We start from the raw sequence: 20,010 nt of genomic DNA, 5'->3' as shown, positions 1-20,010 counted from the left end.
TCCAAAAAGTCCCATGAATCATGCAATATGTCCGTCTTAAAATCATGAAAAGATATTAACTGCTGATCAATATAAACTTCCAGCATGTAAGTTTTTGACCCACTTGCTGTGACAGTTAGACACAAGGGGGTATTGTCTATATTTTATGTACTTTAGGAACAGCAAAAACAGATAGAATATGAGGGTGATTATTAGTAAGTAAATCAAAAGTAGAAAAGGCAATAAGTTTTTGCATCAATAAATCATACAACATTAAATCAGCCTTCTGGTTAGAGATGTTAACTTCTTTTCTAGACACGGAAAAGTAAATATCAACTTGATGTAAAACATTCAGCACCCTCCCAGAATAATCTATAGAGTTCATGTTCACAAGTCAACTCCTTTGTTAGGTTTCATTATACGCAATTTGTGGTTCTGAATTAAATCATGTAACACTGGGTTTTCTTTCATCTTTAGAGATGTTAAAAAATCTCCTGAACCTTTGATTAACAAAATTACACAATTCCAACTCAGCAGACCATTCAAAATTTTGTAATACAATGTGCAGAGGAGGGTTGTAGGTATTCTTTTTTATGTAACTTTTGCTCATAACCCCTAACAGAAGAGTCAAACATGATATTGAAATTAACTTTCCTTATAAATAATTTTACATCTTTTAATGTTCAGGTTAAAAGTCCTTGATGGCATAAAGGACAAACCTTTCTTGAACACAGAAAAATGAGTAGTAGTCATAACAATATTGCTGTAATTAAATGCTTTCAAATTGTCCTTCTCAAAAATGAGCCCATCCTGTTTAATAACATGTAAAGGGCTAGACCAAATAGTATTGTGTCCACAAAATACAGTTACTTTCTTCCCCTTCCTCTGTCCATTCTTCCTCTGCTGAAATTCATTTGAAAGTCCCTGCAACATTCCTCCATTTAACCTGTTTGAATGTTGAAGGGGAGGAAACTCCAAAGGGTCACTGAGGTTCTTGTTAAAACCAGAATTTCCATTATGATTAACAGAGAAAACCTCAGGGTTAAAATTAGTCTTGAAATTTAGAACTAGTATTAATATTATTATAATTAATAGGAGGTGTGCCATCATTTGATATATGATCTGCTTTACCAAAAAAAAAAAAATTGATCTAGCTAAGGAGTATACGTTTTTGTTATCATAATCATTCATATCCTTGTACAACTTATCCACCTTGCGGTTCTTAGACACATTGTATTTATTATCAATCTCCTCAAAAATCTGATGAAACCTATTTTTATACTCACCCGCCATGAAAAATAAATCATCCTTAATTCTACTGTTGATATCAACAATGTCCATGAGAAGATTTTTGCACTGAATGTTCATCGTATGCAATAATAGACTCCATTAGCTCAAATCCCCACTGGTCAAACATGTTAACAAGTTCCATATGAAACTTGGTCCCTGGCGTAAAACTATTTTGGTATTTAAATACCTGCAATCCCTTAGGTACCTGTTTCCTACAGATGCCTTCTCTAAGGAAACTGTCGTCTAAACACAGTGAGTGATATTTCGGTAGAACACACTTGAAATAATTAATATTTTCTGAAAAGGATAGAGTGCACACTCTGCTCAGCAGAACTGAAATTAAAAGCAGCATTAAACCACAACTGTAAATCACCTAGTGCATAGTATTCATGCTTAGAGGTATCCATTCTAACATTGTCTCTTGGGGACTATGAAAAAACATTAAATAATCCAAAAAGCATCAGAATTTTAATCAGTTGAAGCTGCCAGCCAATGCAAATCCTTAACAACTTGTCCACCATTAAATAGTCCTTCCTTATTTCAAGGAATAATTGTAACCTTCGTGAGCTGCTGGGACCCTAAAGAAAACAATGGTAAAGACTGGCTCAGCAGTCTAACCAATCATGTGAGTTCACCCATTAAAATACTTGGTGCAGTAGTAGAATCTCCATCATTCACTTCATCTAATTCATGGGACATCATAACAAAAAATTTTATAAACTATATGGTGTCTGATTTTAATGGTTCTACAGGGTTTACAATGTATTATGTAGTTAACATTATACTATATTTGTATCTTTGTTTTGTTTATGTTATTGTCTTTTTAAATAACTGGATGAACTAATTACATTCTTTGCTTTTCTCCTATGATTTAATTGATTTTTGGAGCATTTGAGTATTGCCTCACAAATCAGCATCTACTTTATAAACACCATCTTTTCCTTAGTTACAGGGAACAATTCCACCCCACCATCTCTTCCACCTAATGTGGAAACTAACAACAATTCTTTTTACTTCCAATCCGTCCCAACTAACACTATAAGAACAATGCTGAAAAAAACTGAAACTTTCTTTCTTAGCAGCTGACCAACTCCCCAATGAGTACCTCAAACTTTCAGCTGATGCCATAGCTCTGCCTATCGTCATTCTGGTTAATAGGTCTAAAGCAGAACAATATGTGCCACAATTTCGGAAAAATGTCCTATATCACCCCTCTTCATAAAGGAGAAACATCAACAAAATTAAATAATTACAGACCCATAGCCATCCTTTCTCCCTGTGTTAGAATTCTGGAAAAATGTATACACAATCAGTTTTTGCAATACCTGTTATCCCACAACCTTATCTCTTCCTCCCAACACGGTTTCAGTCTGAAACATAGCACCACCACAGCCCAATTTAATTTCTCTAACACCATTAACCAACTTAGAAATTCAAACCAGCAAGTAGCATCAATCTTCCTAGACATGTCAAAAGCATTCTACACTGTCTCCTATTAAAAACTCCTTAATACTCTTGCCTCACTAAACCTATCTAAGACTTCCCTCTCCTGGTTCCTAAACTATCTTTCTGACAGACAACAAGCAGTACGATGGAAATCAGAACTCTCACCACTTCTGCCTGTCTTAGTAGGAATCCCCCAAGGATCCATACTAGGGCCCCTTCTTTTCACCATCTTCTCTAATGATCTAGCCTCATCCACAACACATGCTAATGAAGTTCAGTATGTGGACAATTCAACTTTAATCTGCTCAGCAGATACCTTACCAGACCTCCTAATAGTAGCCCAACAAGCTTTTAATGATACCGAAACATATCTAAGTAAATCACAACTAATCCTCAACCCCAAAAGGATACAGTTAATGCTATTTACGTGGCAAACAATCAATGACCGCCCCTCCTTTCACCATTCTCTCAGCAAACAACACAGTCATCCAACCAGTTGAGCATACAAACCCCCTTGGTGTGACAATCGACAACAAACTCAGATTTGACCAACACATAGCCATCACAATTAAGAAAGTTAATGTGAAACTTGGATCACTGTACAGAAGCAAGGCATTCCTCACTGACAATACCAAGTTAGCCATATCCAGAACCTTCCTCCTCTCTATACTCCTATATGCTTCCCCCCCTCTTTACTACTTAAAAAGATCAGACTTAACCAAATTGGAAACTTGCTGCAACAAAATAGCTCATTCACAGCCAACCTTCCCCACCAAACCCTCCATTGTATTGCTCTACATAAATTAAATTGGCTCAAGGTACCTAACCTTCTCCATCTCTGCCAACTTAAATTCACACACAATACCATCTTCTATCCTGACAATCATTCATCCCTCAAGGAACTTGTTCCCTATTCATGCCCACAAAGTCTAAGATCTGCAGACAAAAAGTTTCTCACAGTAAAAAAAGCTAACAACACTCATGGTAATGCACTATTCTCAAATCAAACAGCCAAATTATGGAACTCTCTACCCCACACCCTGCAAAATACACCTAAATCTACCAATTTCAAGGAACTACTATTTGAACATCTATCCAAAAATTGGGATTGCTCCTGCACCAAACCTGACTGAGAAGATATCTATAACTCTCTCAGCACACTGTCTACTCCTTACCTCATTTTCTTCCTCTCCTCAGTGTTATTACTACTCAATATATATATATATATATATATATATATATATATATATATATATATATATATATATATATATTCTTTTAAACTGCAGTAGGTTTGAGATAGCTCTAAATCATTTAAAAACAAAGCTAAGTGACTGAAGAAGTTTCATTTTTTCATTTGTTTCTTTTTTTTTTAAAACAGGTTTGTTGTTTTAACATATAAGAGAAATATCATAACAATTTTATACAAGCAATTAAAAATAGGTATTATTATAACATTCAACAAAACAACTAAAGTATTTACAAAGACATCCACTACAATCAGATCAATTAATTAAACTAACGAAAAATTTAAAGCGTCCAACACCAAGAACACAAAATAGCCAACCGGACCTCTGTTGCTCGAGCAGGAAACAGGAACAGGGACACTGCGATGCACAATAGCTGTACGATTCAAAGTAATCCACGCACCAGCAATTAATTAAACTAAAATACCATGCTATTGAAATTAAAATTTTTTTAACAAATTTTGTAAATTATCCCATACAATATAATAAGATGTTTTTCTATTTGTTCTTGTCCTAATTGTGTTTATTTCCATATGGCACGCTATTCATTGAACGAAGGAGGTGTATCTGAAATCCAATTTCTAGTTATTATTTTCCTAGCCACTGCTAGAATAGACCATAACAAGGGAAGCTTGACCTTTTTAACACTTTGAGGTACAGGTGTGTTGAATAATATAAGAGATTTAGAAATAATGAAATTATCTGTAAAAAGAGCCTGTAAAAATTCATTAATTGACTTCCAGTATTCTTTCAATTTTATACAGTCATAAAACATATCAGCCCAGTCAGCATTAATTTCTATATTACATCTCTTACATAGATTATCTTTATTATTTATTTTATTCATCATCAAAGGTGTATAAAAAGATCTATGTAAAAATTTCCATGTATAAAGTCTCCAGACAATGGAAGACGTAGTTCTATAAGCAGATTCCAATATATATTGTTTATCTTGTTGATTTGGTGGGTCCCCATTAATAGAAGTGAAATAATTCCAGTATGAATCTATACTGTAAAAAGTTTCTTGTCTGATAATTTTATGTATGTATGAAAGTTTACCTTTATCATAAACTTTATGTTGTAAATTTAATATCAAGTAATCAATCAGTGTTGGAATAGATTCTTTAACTGTTATAGACATTAGATCTAGTTTATTAATGAGATGTTGTCTAAAGGTCTGAACCTCTAACCAGCAAGTTTCTCTTAGATTAAATTCTTGTTTTAAAAAATCTAGATTTTTAACTTTATTATCAGATATCAACTGATACCAGTACTTTAGATCATTATCTATAGCTAAATGAGTTCCTTCAGAAGTAGATGACAAAAGCATACCCTGAGTATACTTTATAGGGAATATAATAAAATTCCATTCCCTATACTTAGGGTGCATGAATATAAAGTTACGATAACTAATAATAATATTTAATGGGTAACAAACCATATGTTTAGGTGTAATAGGTGAAGTACAAAATTCCTTTAGTAACCATAACATGGAGTTATTTACAATCATATTTTTATGTGTTAAGGAGATTTTCATGAAGTGCATACTAATTAGCTCCCAATAATCTTTCCATTTTGTGACATATGACTGATCTATTAATAAAGTAATAACTTTTACAATAGAAGAGATAGTATATAAATTAAAGTCTGGAAAAGAAATACCCCTTGAGACCAGCTATTAGTATGTTTCTTTAATGCAATCCTAGGTCTATTAGGTGCCCATAGGAAATTTAACATTAGTGTATTCAGTTTCTTGATAATTATTTTTGTAGGTGGAAGTATTATTGATTGTATTAAGTATAAAATCTTGGGGAATATTATCATTTTAATAATTGTAAGTCTCTCCTCCATAGTAAAAAACATATTATTCCAGGTATTAAAAAGATTTTGTATATTAAGAAAACAGGTATTATAATTATTATATATAATAGATTTAATATCTTTAGATAGTATTATACCTAAATTTTCATTTGTTTCTAAGTTCATTTTAATAGTCTGTACTGGTTTTAATTAAGCATACAGTCAGTAACTCCAGTAAATAGATGCAGTGCATTTTGCTATTTAAGTTATCAAACTTTTGAAATTATACCATGTTTTTTTTTTACTTGTAGCAGAAGTGAGAGCTAGGTGAGATCAGGAGCTGTGATTGCTTTTAGACAGTTATACTTCATTCAGCAACACAGCTAAATGTCTGAAGAATGTTCCCAGCCTCCCACATTGTTCTTGATGTGCGCATTTAAATTGCTGCTGGTTTGAGATAACTCCAAACCATTTAACAACAAAGCTCTGTGTCTGAAAACAATTAATTTCCTTGTTAACTATCTATATTAACTATTTGTAGGTACATTTTAATAGTTCATATCTGTTTTAAGCAAACTCTTAAATTCCATGGTTAGTAATTCCAGTAAGCAGTCTAACTGTTGGACCCAAATTATGGTTTCTTTCATTCTTATAAGAAGTGATGGCTAGACTAGTTCAGAAGGTGTCATTGTTTCCATGCAGTTTCCACTTAACAACAGAGGTATGTGTCTGAAGAACTTTCCTGACATCCATTCCTCTTCTTCTTGTGTTTTTAAGCTAGTGTATTATTTGTTGCCATTCTGTTATGTTAATTTAATCACAACATTTTTCTCCCTCTCCTTTTTCATTGTCTGCTGTCAATGAGTAGAAAAATATCAACTGATATAGTCCCGACTTGTAAGTTACGTAACTACGTTTGCCCTCCTAATTTATTGCATCAGAATATTGAACGTCTGCCAGACCAATGCATTTTGCACTTTTAATCTTGGTGGGTCTTGAGTTGCCTGCCTTTAATATAAATTTATCTTTGGAAACTCCTCTTGGTCTTGTCTCATCTGCTCATACAAGTGAACACTAGAAGATCAAAGTGTAAACTTCTTCCCCATTGACTACTAAAGCTTGTTATACCCACTCTAACATCTTCCTAAGTGCTTAGTGCAAAGAGCAAAACCTAGAAGAATTAAGCCCTTTTTTACATGCTATATTTAACATTTTCAACATATGTAACAAGACTACCAATCACTGTTAAGCCTTCGGTTTATTTTGTGTAATCTATCATACTTATATACACTCTCAGATGATTTTACTTTACTAGTCTAAACACTTAGGCATTGGACAAGATGGAAGATCAGTCTGCTAGTTTCATCTCTGTTGTTTAACTCTAGGCATCCCAACACAGTGAACATTATGTTTGGTGAATGTAGACTTAACAATTCCATCTGTGAGATGTGTAAATACCCTGTTATTCTGAAGGCATGCTTTCCACCTAAATATTTGGCCTGAAGGTTTCATACACCTCCACTACAGTTATTCACTACCCACACAAAGATTTCTTATGTTGAGGCTGTAAAAGAATTACTCTCATACCTTCCAAGACATAAGAAGATTAAGCCTCAGTAAAAGTGAGGCCACTCACCTACCTTATGCATGCTTCCCATAAAGATTCACCCAGAGCAAAAACACTCCAATGTCTAATACTTTAAATTATGGCAGCAAAAAACATTTTTACTAATAGGTCACTGTCAATTACATGGACTCATCATTCACATAACTGGACAAGGAGAGTCCAGTTGCTTTTCAGACACAGGTATCTTTAACATTATAAGGGTCCTTAGGACTGTAATTCTTGACAAGTATGACTATGACATCTTAGTTGCACATGTGGCACGAATGACTTGAGATGTAAAACCTAGAGTGATATGTAGAGAGACATGTCCTTCCTTCTATGCTTCTTAGAAATGCAGGTAAGACACTAGTCCTGAGTGTAATCCTTTGTAAACCTTTAATGTTTCCTAGATACAAAGAAACTATAATGGGCTCCAATAATTGGTTAAACAGTTGGTGTCATTCCAGAGCAAGCCAGTATATGTCAGTATGGGACAATATGCTTGACAGTTTAGATTTCTTTTCCAAGCATGGTGTGCACCACTTGAGCCAAGGCCCCTCCATATTGATTTAAGCCTTTGCTGCCCCATTATCTTGTTTAGGCAGAGCCCATTTGACAGACATTCAAAAATAATGAACATATCAATCTCAAAACTGGATTACATTAAAGATGATGTCCTCAACCCCATTAGTCAAAACAAAAAAGTGCCCGATCTTACTCATTAAGTTTTATTAAACATAATCTACTAGATACCCAGATGGGTAGACAAAAATGTACTCTGGAATTGACTGTTACGACTCTCCTGGAGAAAGGAGGTGCAGCATGAATTAGGGAACTGGCAAGATGTGAATGGTTGTAAGACATAGTGGCCTTGTAATACCTTTGAAATCTATGACTCTATGAAGAATACTATCTTACAGAAAGTTTTCATGAGTTATAAAAGTTAGTTTAAAGTTAGCCTTTCTGACACACTTCTGGTAACTACACGCACATTCCATATCATTGGGTAGGAATAATGTATGAGAGAAGGAAAAGAAAAAAAACACAATATTTCCTTTTGAATGACAAAAATTCATGATTTTTTTATTCCATCACAACTTCCTCTTTTATTAATACATATGAGTGGTTTGTATTGCTTGGTTTGCTGCTTGTAAACATAAATTACTAACTTTATTTTACCATTGCTTTATTGTAAGATTATTTTATTTTATTTATTGATTTTTGAATCCTCAATGATCCAAGTTAGTCTGCTTAGGATACTATTACTGAGTTCTGTTACATTATTAATATCTATGTTCATGAAAGCATACCAGTTTGATATAAGCACAACACCTTTGATAGACTTGCAAAATTAATAAACTATATAAAATAAATAAGTACTACATAGCAAACATTGCTAGACTAAACAAAGTACAGAAACTACTGATTTTTCTTATCAACTCTTATAGCTTTAACTATGAACCCCATTTGACCTCAAAGGTTGAGAGCAATATTGAGGTATTCTTTACTTACATACGAAAGCTAAAAGAGACTTTTTTAGTTTTATTGGACCTTACATGGTCTATATAATAAATTATAACAAAATATACTTTTGACAAATATATATTGTACTGTTATTTCTAACACTCATCCGGTTACTCTATCAGGAAGAAAAATTAAGCTTTTTACAGAGGTAATATTGAAAATCACTTGCAAAATATGCATAACTGCATTCAAACATAATCAAAATATACAGGATAATTTATAATTTAATATGCTCTTAAAAATGCAAGGATATGTTAATTTTCTTCTTATGTATACAGAGTTAAATATTACAAGGTAAGATGAAATGTAATCCCTATAATGTTAATATTGTATTATACAGTTGGTCATCCAAATTAAGGCCAAATTAAGAATTCATTTTTCCATTTTTACTACACATTCTTATTGTAGATATTGCTTACTCATACATTGGGTATAGAAGAATAACGAATTCCTGAAAAATAGGGTGGCTCTTTCTTTCAAGTTCTTAAATGTGATTTTTTAGAGTGCTCAATCCATTCATCTACAACCCCTTTTTCCAATTTTTGCACATGGGATCAGGGTGTCACATTACCTGTGACAATTATCTAGAGACAATGTCTACACTGCCAGGCACCTAGCCCTGCCACAGTTGTTCTTCCATAATGCACACACGTGCACACACACACACACACACACACACACACACACACACACACACACACACACACACACACACACACACACACACACACACACACACACACACACCCATACATATTCTCTCTCTCTCTCTCTCTTACCCGTAGAAAAATTGGAGTATCCAACCCACCTACTGTATGTGTTAGGAATGTAGTAGTAAACTGGAGCAACCAGAGGATACCCACACAAACACAGGGAGAATTTACAGACCTTACACAGAAGGCACTCTGGATAAGAATCAAGCCAGAGAACCTCTTACTGTGAAGTGACAACATTACCCACTATACCACTGTGCCACCTAATGAACAATTCAAATGAATAGTGTTACCCACTGCACAACTGTACCATCTAATAAACAATTTAAATGAACATTACCCACTGTACCACTGTGCCACCTAATGAACAGTTTAAAAGAACATTACCCACTGCACCACTGTGTAACCTAATGAACAACATTACCCACTGCACCACTGTGCCACCTAGTGAACAATTCAAATGAACATTGCCCACTGCACCACTGTGTTACCTAATAAACAATTTAAATGAACAACTTTACCCACTGCACCACTGTGCCACCTGATAAACAATTTAAATGAACATTACCCACTCACCACTGTGCCACCTAATGAACAATTTAAATGAATAACATTACCCACTGCACAACTGTGCCACCTAATAATCAATTTAAATGAACAAGATTCCCAGCTGCACCACTGTGCCACATAATAAGCAATTTAAACCAGGCTTTTGAGATATATCTAGTCTGTCTGGAATAACAGCCTTAAATAAAACAGTCTGGATAATTCAAAATTGTCAGATTAAACAGGTTGCACAAAATCTTGGAAATCCCACCAGGAAGAATGCATGGTCCCAATCTGCTTTCAGCTAATTTACCTGTCTGTGAAATACCTTATTATTGAGGGAGAGGATATTCAGTAATAATGGTGGTAGCATAACCCATTAGCTTCAGACTTCAGAAACATAATAATCCATACCTTGTGTTTAAATATATACACACAGTTGTCAAAGTCACTTCTTGGAATGGATGCAGCTGCTATGTATATTGGAAGCTTTATAAAACCAAGTCCTTGCTGGAGTGGGTATCTCTAAGCTTGAAAGATAAAGTAGAGTCACTGTCTACCCTGATTATCAAAGAAAAAATGATGCAATAGAATTCCCAATCTCTGATGGCAATGAATTCCCAGGATATCCAAAACATAGCAGTAAAATAATTTTCAGGTCAGCAACATTAATCAATGTGGTCAGAATACAAAAGGTGCACGCAGAGGTAAGTGATTGCCTATTCACAATTAATCTCTGTCTGATGTTGGATGAATTCCAAAGCAGTATTGTAGGAATAATATTTGATTCAATTTATGGAAAGAAGGCTCAGGAGTGGAAATCTACAAACATTCCTGGAAGGCGATTTGATATATGTTTAACAAATAAAGCACAGCTCCTTGATAGTATCACCAGGAATATAGCTTTTCTAGAAAGTCAGGTGTATCATCAATATTTCCTTTGTAAAATGTCCCATTATAAGTACAAATGACTAACACAGGATTATAAACTGCGCAAAAGTAAACTGAATTTAGCATTAAGGGAGAGAACACAATTTCATTTAAAATGGGTCATTCTACAAGCTTAGGTAATTTCAATTATACAACGACCCCCCCATTAATATTCAAAAATGTGCACGCTGATTGGTCAGCGTGCACGTTGTAAATCAGAGTTATAGTAATGGAAAAAGGTCCGGTCGTTTTTTACAGCAACGGAGAACGCAAGATCTCCATTGCTTCATAGTATCTTGCTATGTTAAATGAGTTTAACTTAGTGAGACAGTTTGTAAAAAGCAACGGAGATCTTGCTTTCTCCGTTGCTTTTTTCAAAACTGTCTCGCTATGTTAAATGGGTTTAACATACCGAGACAGCTTTAAAAAAAGCAACGGAGATTCTCTGTTGCTTTTTTTAAAGCTGTCATGCTATGTTAAACCCATTTAACATAGCAAAACAGTTTGTAAAAAGCAACGGAGATCTTGCTTTCTCCATTGCTTTTGCCCACAGCTCTGATGTACTGCGTAGGCATACGCATACGCAGTACATTAGAACTGCCGTAGAATACCAGACAGCTGCAGAAGGGCAGCAAGGAGGCATTATACAATGCCATTATTTAAGAAAAGTAATTATTTTTTTTCTTAAATAATGTCATTGTATAATAGCAATAACCCACTTCTGGGTGTGGGTAATGCTGGATTTACCCACGGTTGGCTTTGTTTGGCCACTCGGGCTTCGCCCTCATGACCAAACCACGCCAACCGTGGGTAAATCCAGCATTACCCACACCCAGGCATGAGTTATTGCTATAATAAACCATTTGAACATTTTATTATCATGTTGATCTGTCAAGCAAAACTCATTATAGCATGCATCAAAGTCAATAACAAGCTTACAACAGATACTAAAGATTACTGCCTTTTAAGCATGTTATGAAGCTTTATATGCCTATCAGTCATCATCAATAAATTACAGCTATAATATAACCAGAAAATTACTAAAGTCATCTCTTACAATGATTTAAAGCAGTTCAATGATCAAATCACAGGGATTAAAACATTTATATGTTCTTCTTTTCATACCAAAAATGTAAGAGTAATGAATACAAGGAAGAAGTATTCATGTTTATCATTTAATGTGTTTTTTTAGATTTAAAGTGTTTGACCAACTTTTCATGGTCCAGGTGACACTGGCAGTATGTATTATTTTTTACTAGCAGAGAATTATTCTATCTGAAATCAAACTATCTTCTGTTATTATTGCTTAGTTGTTCATTTTAAGTAAAACAATGCAGTTTTTCAACATTTTGGCCATACTCTTCAGAGATGAATAAACATTGGCTAATGAGTAGATTCTATTGTGAAATTCGAAAACATTAATTGTTATCATTATAAGTGTATAATATTTTTTGTAATACAAAATCCTTCTTTCCAAAATATGGTATGGTTTCATCTCTCTCTCTCTCTCTCTCTTTAAGAGAAAGTAAGAAAAACGAAATAAGTTGTACATGAAATGTTGCTATTTTTCTTTCAGTAAGTGGGTTTCTTGTAAAAAAGATCATTTTAGATTTAGTAGTTTTAAAATTTTAAGCAGTGTACCTCTTTTTCTGATCACCATTCAAATCAGTCTTGCTTAAGGGCTGACAGGACGGGGGGGGGGTGTTAGGTTACTAGGCACAAAAGACAGAATACTTTTTTTTTGAATAAGGATCTAAAGCACTCTAATGAAAAAAAAAAACAAAAAAGTATAAAAGAGGGTAACATATAATTCAATGATAGCAATGCTATATGGTTTTATATAAAGATCATCTGTCGGATTCATGAAGCTCTGTGCAGGAGCAGTGTAGCTGCTCCTGCATGGAATATGGCCACAGATCGATCCAGGAATGTGCCATATTGACATGCATGAGTGAGCCGACACTGTTCCTGCACAGAAACCCATACAGGATGCTAATTACCTCATTTGCTGGTGAAAACCATGCAAATTAGATAAACTAGTGATCCAGGAAGCAGGTAGGTAGCCATGCAGGAACAATGTAGGCTGCAGAAATGTATTCAGCTACTAGCCAAATACATTTCTGCAAGAATGAAAAAGGAGCTATGACAGCTCCAATAAAAGCATGGACCCTAACCTGTAGGTATGCCAATGCCCAAATATATGGCATATACTGGATGGTGGGGGAAATAAAAACATGAATATAAAAAGTCCATTTTTGGTGAAAGCTGCATTTTGCCATTATAGTCAATGGCAAGCAGAATCAAAACAATGGCAGGAAACAGTGGTTGCTAAGGGGCAAGGCTCTTGTGTAGTGCAGTAACTATGGATGAAGGCAGTGGGGTATGTTAATGAGGGGACTTATACTGAATCACAAAATTCTTCTAAGTGTCACAATGCACCTAACCGTGTAGGTGCTCTAACACCACTGTGTAGACAGGAGGAGCAACTAACATGAAAAGGGTGTGTGTCATGCTTGCTGTAAGCACATTGGATCTCTGTGGCCCATGTTTGTGCATAGCTGATCAAAGCTAAGCAAGGGTGTGTGTCTCAGGCAGTATAGCTTTGTTTACATTGCCTAAATGGGTGTGTGCGGTGCACACCTGGTCATAAACAAAAAAAAAAGAAAACAGGAAATGGCAGCACTTTGTACATGTTAGCAAGGGTGTGTGTCTGAGGCTGTATAGCCATGCTTACCTTGCCTAAAGGGGTCTGCATGGTGCGCACCCGGGCATAAAAAATTAAAATAAAAATAAAAAAAAAACAAACAGGAAATGGCAGCACTGTGTACATTTGGGCAATGTGTTTGTGAGGTGCACCTCAGGGCTTAAAACGAGAGGAAGTGGCAAGTGGAACAAGACAAAAAAAGGAAAATAGCAGAATACAGCTAGTTCAACGCAAGTAATATAGCTGGCAGGTGGAATGTATCATACTCAGCAAATCACACAGGCAGCATCTGCAGCACAGCACTATAAACTGTGCAAACACCTTTCAGTCTGGTTTTTCCACAAATTCTGCACCATAGTTGTACACATATGGGGTAATTTTTACTGACAAAACTAACACAAAATGTTAGGGACTGCTGTCGCTTTGATCTATCAGTATGTGCTAGAGTCTGAGGGCAGTGAGGAGGATAATGCTGACAACTGCCTCAGACTGAGGAGGAGGAGAAGAGTGTTCAGACCCAGGGTAACCTACCAGGGGCTACATTATCTGGAGATAGTGGAGTGCTACAGGGTTGACATGGACATACTTCAGCAAATCATTGAGCTGTGCTGGCCCCACCTGAGACCCAGAGGCAACAGAGGGAAACCCATCCCAGTGGATACCAAGGTATGTGTAGCCCTAAGAATACTAGCTACAGGTACTTTCCAAAGACCAGCTGGGGATATCATAGGGGTGTCACAGGCATCTGCATCCAGGACACTCCACCAGTTCCTGGATGCCATGCAACCACATGCCACTGAGCACATTTACTTCCCCTGCACCCATGAGGAGAGGACTGGCAATATGTGTCTCTTCCACCATGTAGCAGACTACCCGGAGGAACTGGGTGCCATAGACTGCATGGACATCCACATTAAGGCACCACCCGGTGACCGGGGTAGCATCTACCTAAACCACAAGGGGTTCCACTCCATCAACTGCCAGGTCGTGTGTGATGCCCAGGGCATTATCATGAATGTGTGTGCTGGCAGCCTTGGAAGCTATCATGACTCCCACATCTGGCATGCCTCATAGCTGTACCAGGCATTTGCCGGTAGGGACATCCCATATGGCCATCTGGTGGGGGATGCTGGTTATGCACTGTAGCTGTGGCTGATGACACCCATCACAAATGCACACACACCCACACAAGAATGTCATAATTAGGCACACACTCAAACTAGGATCATTATAGAGCATGTGTTTGGGATGCTCAAGTTATGGTTCTTCTGCCTTGCCATATCCGGTGGAGCCTTGCAGTACTCTCCAGCCACATGTGCACACATGTTCATAGTATGTGCCATGCTACATAATATGATGCTGTAGAAACCGCTGTAGCAGGAACAAAATGGGGAAGGGCCACACAACCCCCCACCATTGCCAAGGTCTCCACAAGCACAGAGAGACTTGGAGGAGGAACATCCTGAGCCTGCCCCTGTAGGCAGATGGAGGCATGCCCAGTATGCCCTGGCCTTGCCAAAGAGGTAACATATAGAACATACACTGACACTGTAGGAACCCCAGGGACTGACATCTCTCTCTCTCTCTGACTTGCACACACAGTAAAATGGATGCCAAACATCACACCACCTATACCTTACCATGTATAGGCAGTCAGCCCTCAAGCACCATCGTCATAACTGCCTCAGGCACAATGTAAGTCAGTCTTCTTAAAAATACATGAATGGAGTACAATGTTCTGATAGCATATCTATGGTATTGATGCAAGCATGTAAGGGAATGGGGTGGCTTACTGGGATAGCAGCAGACAACTGACAGCTATGTGGGACAGCAGGAAGTGTATGGCCAGTACTGGCTTACCCACACTATGCAGTACCACCATAGCTGACAAATACCACTGCAGCATATGTGGTGAGCCAAATAACTGGGGGGGGGGGGGTTCATAGGTCACATGTATAGATGTCAAAGTGGGGATCCCATACTCACCCCCAGATTCACCCAGCAGGTCAGCTGTAGAAAACCATACAGAAATGTCTGGCAAAGGCCCTCAAATGGCAACACCTATGAAATTCCCACCTACAGACTTGACACAGTGATATCACAGCAGGTCTGGCAGTGGCACTATGGCTCTGAAACGTAAGAAGTCCAAAACTAAAAATGTTTATGCCAGAACAATCTGACCTGTGATCAGTACTGTTATGCCTGTAATCTCAAAGATAGGAAACACCACTATTCTAAATGGGACCAAAATGTTAAGCAAATGGCAGCACAGTCTGTGCAAATGTGTATTGTGTACAGGTGTGCCCCCCCCATAGTCCCATAGAAATGCAGTAACATGTCCCTAGCCTTAAGCAGCATCTAGCTGTCACCCAGAGTGATGGCTCAATATGAACAGGAAGCAATCATCAGTAACACCCAGTCAACTTACTGGTGCCATCCCAGGGAAGTCCACTGCCTGGCAGCCTGCAAACATATAGGTTCATAGGTTCATAGGTTGGTACTAGGCTATCGGCCCTAGGGCCTATACAAGCCTAGCCATAACAATTCCCTGGCTATTTCTTCCCACACATCATCAGAATGCACTCCCTTGCTACAGATACCCTGCATCTGTCACACCTGGCCTACAGGCCTCTGGCAAAGGTCCATGCCTCACCCACAGCACCCTTTTAGGGAGTGTCATGGGTCCATAACACAGTCAACACAATGTAAAGAAAGGCCATGCTGCTAACTGTTAGGAGCAAACCTGCCAACCTCAGAGAGTGAGAAATCTGGACAAAGACATGAATAATGGGTGAAAAAGGACCAAAGAGGAGGACACCTTTGAAATACTGCCCTAATAATGTTAGAAAGTTAACAGAATGATTGTATTAGCATGGAATGTCTGAAGGGTATGAAGTATGAAATTGCAATGTCAACTGTCAGTAATATCTGAATTCAACTCTGAGTGAGTTGCAAAACACTTTTGCTTGAAAACCACACTTGTTTGGGCAACTGACCAGATATACGACTCATAAATCTGCACATTCTGTGAAACTCTGTACAGTCAATAGGTATGTCTAGGAGTTTAAACATGGGAATGCACTCATTGCAGGCAGTCATAACCCTGGAAGATGGTGACATGGCTGCACCCATAGAAACCTGGCCCACAGCCATGGGGCATGACACAGCCTTCCCTGATCACTCAACCTATACAACATCCTGACCCCAAAATGTGGGTGGCCAAGCCAAATGAGGTGAGGCATGCACATATGTGAGCCACACACACACACACACACACACACAGACACACACACACCACACACACACACACACACACACACACACACACACACACACACACACACACACACACACACACACACACACACACACACACACACACACACACACCTTGAGGCAGGTCAAACCGTCTGACACACACAAGACCCTCCAAGTGCCATCATCCCATGAGAAGACCCCTATGCAAAGTTTTGGTAGCTACAGGCCAAGATATCTGACCCAGGACACCCCTCCCATATATCTTACCTTCAACAAATCTATCTGGAGTGTGCCTGTCACCCTGATCCTGCCTGGCTTATATTACCCAACCTTGGAGTGGAAATCAAACCATGCCAGAAAAAAAATGCACAGAGATTCCCCCATTGTAACATATCACCAATGTGCTGGACCATTTACACAGCTTCAGGAGTCAATTGGTTGTAGGCACACCTCTCAAGAGGCTGGATTATGTAAGAATGCCTAGCAATTGGCCCATAATATTGGTTTTTGCAACATCCATTCTGCACTCCTCTGGTAAATCACTTTGATGCTCTGAGGAGGTATGTCACAAAGTACTGAAACAATACATTACAGTGGCACACATCACGCACAGCTACAGTTATCCCACTCCACAAGGGGGGATCCACCTTGGATCCCAGGAACTACCGCCCCATCAGTCTGACAAGCCTGATCTGCAAGGCCATGGAACGTATTATCATGAAACTTATAAAGAAAGACATTGACAACCGTTTGAAGGTTTGAAGTGTTTGAAACTGGACCCCACCCAGTTTGGGTTCGTGAAGGGCTGATCTTGTCACCTGAACCTGATTGACTTCTTCAAATCAGTCTCCAGAGCCATGGATGAGGGTAAGGTGGTCCGCACAGCCTATCTGGACCTTGCCAAGGCCCTTGACACCATCCCCCACTCTGGAATCAGAGCTAGACTTACTAAGCTGGGCATTAATCCCTACGTCACTCAATGGGTTGTCAACTGGCTTACTGACAGAACCCACGCTGTAAAGGTAGCTGACTCCAAATCCAGCTCCAGACAAGTGACAAGTGGAGTACCTCAGGGTTCAGTGCTTGGACTGCTCTTGTTTGGCATCTACTTCTCTGAAGTACAGGCCAACTCTAAAGGACTCTGGCTAACAAAGTTCACAGATGACTGCAAACTGTGAGCCATTATTGAATCCCAAAATGATGTGGATACTCTACAAAAGGGCCTTACAGAAACAGATGCTTGGTGCCAGAGCCATTGGCTCAAGCTCAATGCCAAGAAATGTATAGTTATCCCCTTTTGGAAAAAGCATGTACCCATGAATTACCACATAGGTGGTAGTACACTAAACACTGAAAGTGTGATAAGAGACTTAGGGACACAGGTGAACAGTGGTCTCACCTTTTATAGCCACATCACCACAACAGTCAGGAAATCCTTCTATGTGGCACACCTCATCACTTAGGGTTTTTCATCCAGAAAAAAGGAGGTCATTGTCCCACTGTACTCATCCCTCATTAGACCCATTATAGAATACAATGCCCCATTTGGTATGTACCTCTCACGACATCTGCAACAACTGGAAAAGCCACAGACATACCTCACTAAAAGAATCACAGGCCTAAAGCAGATGCCCAATGCTGACTACCTTAAAAAACTCCAGCTATACTCTGTTGCATATCATCTACTTAGAGGCGCTCTCTGCTTAACATTCAAGGCCATGTCAAACCCTGAGCTGTTGGACATGCTACACTTAAAGAAATCCCAATCCCTCAGAGCCACATGCTCCAGGGATCTAAACCTTCTTATCACAATAAACAAAACATGCTGGAGGGATAGGTTCCTGACCCAGAGACTCCCCAGACTCTGGAATAGACTGCCCATACATGTCAAGCAGAGCACCTCTTTGGCTCTCTTAAAAAGGAACCTTGATGATTGGATGGGAGAAAGGAAATTCACCCCAGGGATCACGTCAGTCGGCCTACTAGACAGGGGCCCAGGGAAGTAAATAGTATGGGAAGAAATAGCCAGGGATTTGTTATGGCTAGGTTTGTATAGGTCCTAGGGCCGATAGTCTAGTACCAACCTATTAACCTAAGAACCTATGAACCTATGAACATGTCAGATGTTTGCTAAAACAAAAACTGTAAGTCTAGCAACTCATACATTAGTAAGAGAAATAGTCACAATCACCCTATGTATGGCCCATTGTCTCCCCATTTTGATAGGCTATCTCCAGATATTTTGCACCAACAGGTTGAGAAGTATGGCTGTAGCGCAAAAACACTGGACTGGAGTACAACAATTTCTGGAATGGAGTCCCACATTTACTATAGTAGGTCACACTCGGCATGCTCATATACTTAGAGAATTGTCAGTAGGATCTAGGAATTAACAGGCCTTTCTAACCCAGTGCACTTCCCATTGCCCTACTTTAGCAGTCCTGAAGATGTCTGTCACCACAGAAGTAGCTCTTAGCAGTCCTCAGCCCTGTAAGCTCTGTGGTGCTTGCAATAACTGCATAACAATATAGTATATGTAACTAGTTAGGTAGGAGTTGTAATCTCAGTCCTGGTAAATGTAAGTGTGGTAGTGTCTGTGTGTGTTTTTAAGTCAAAGATTTTGAGTCCATTCACACCCAGTACTCTTCCCATTGCCCTACATTAGAAGTCCTGCAGATATCAGTCACCTTAGAAGTATCTTTCATCAGCCCTCAGTTCTATTATCTCTGTGGCATGTGCGATAAGCACTATAGTATAAATGTGTATGTGTGTGTGTGTGTGTGTGTGTGTGTGTGTGTGTGTGTGTGTGTGTGTGTGTGTGTGTGTGTGTGTTAATAAGTCAAATATTTTGGGCCCAGTTACACCTACTACACTTCCCATTGCCCTACTTTAACAGTCCTGCAAATATCAGTCACCTTAGAAGCATCTTTCATCAACTCTCAACCCTATAAGCTCTGTGGTGCTTGT

The sequence above is a fragment of the Protopterus annectens genome, chromosome 8.part0 (assembly GCF_019279795.1).
Source record: "Protopterus annectens isolate FY-2018-M chromosome 8.part0, PAN1.0, whole genome shotgun sequence".
NCBI lineage: Eukaryota > Metazoa > Chordata > Ceratodontiformes > Protopteridae > Protopterus > Protopterus annectens.
The sequence above is the reverse complement of the archived record's forward strand: the minus strand, read 5'-3'. Positions refer to the sequence as shown.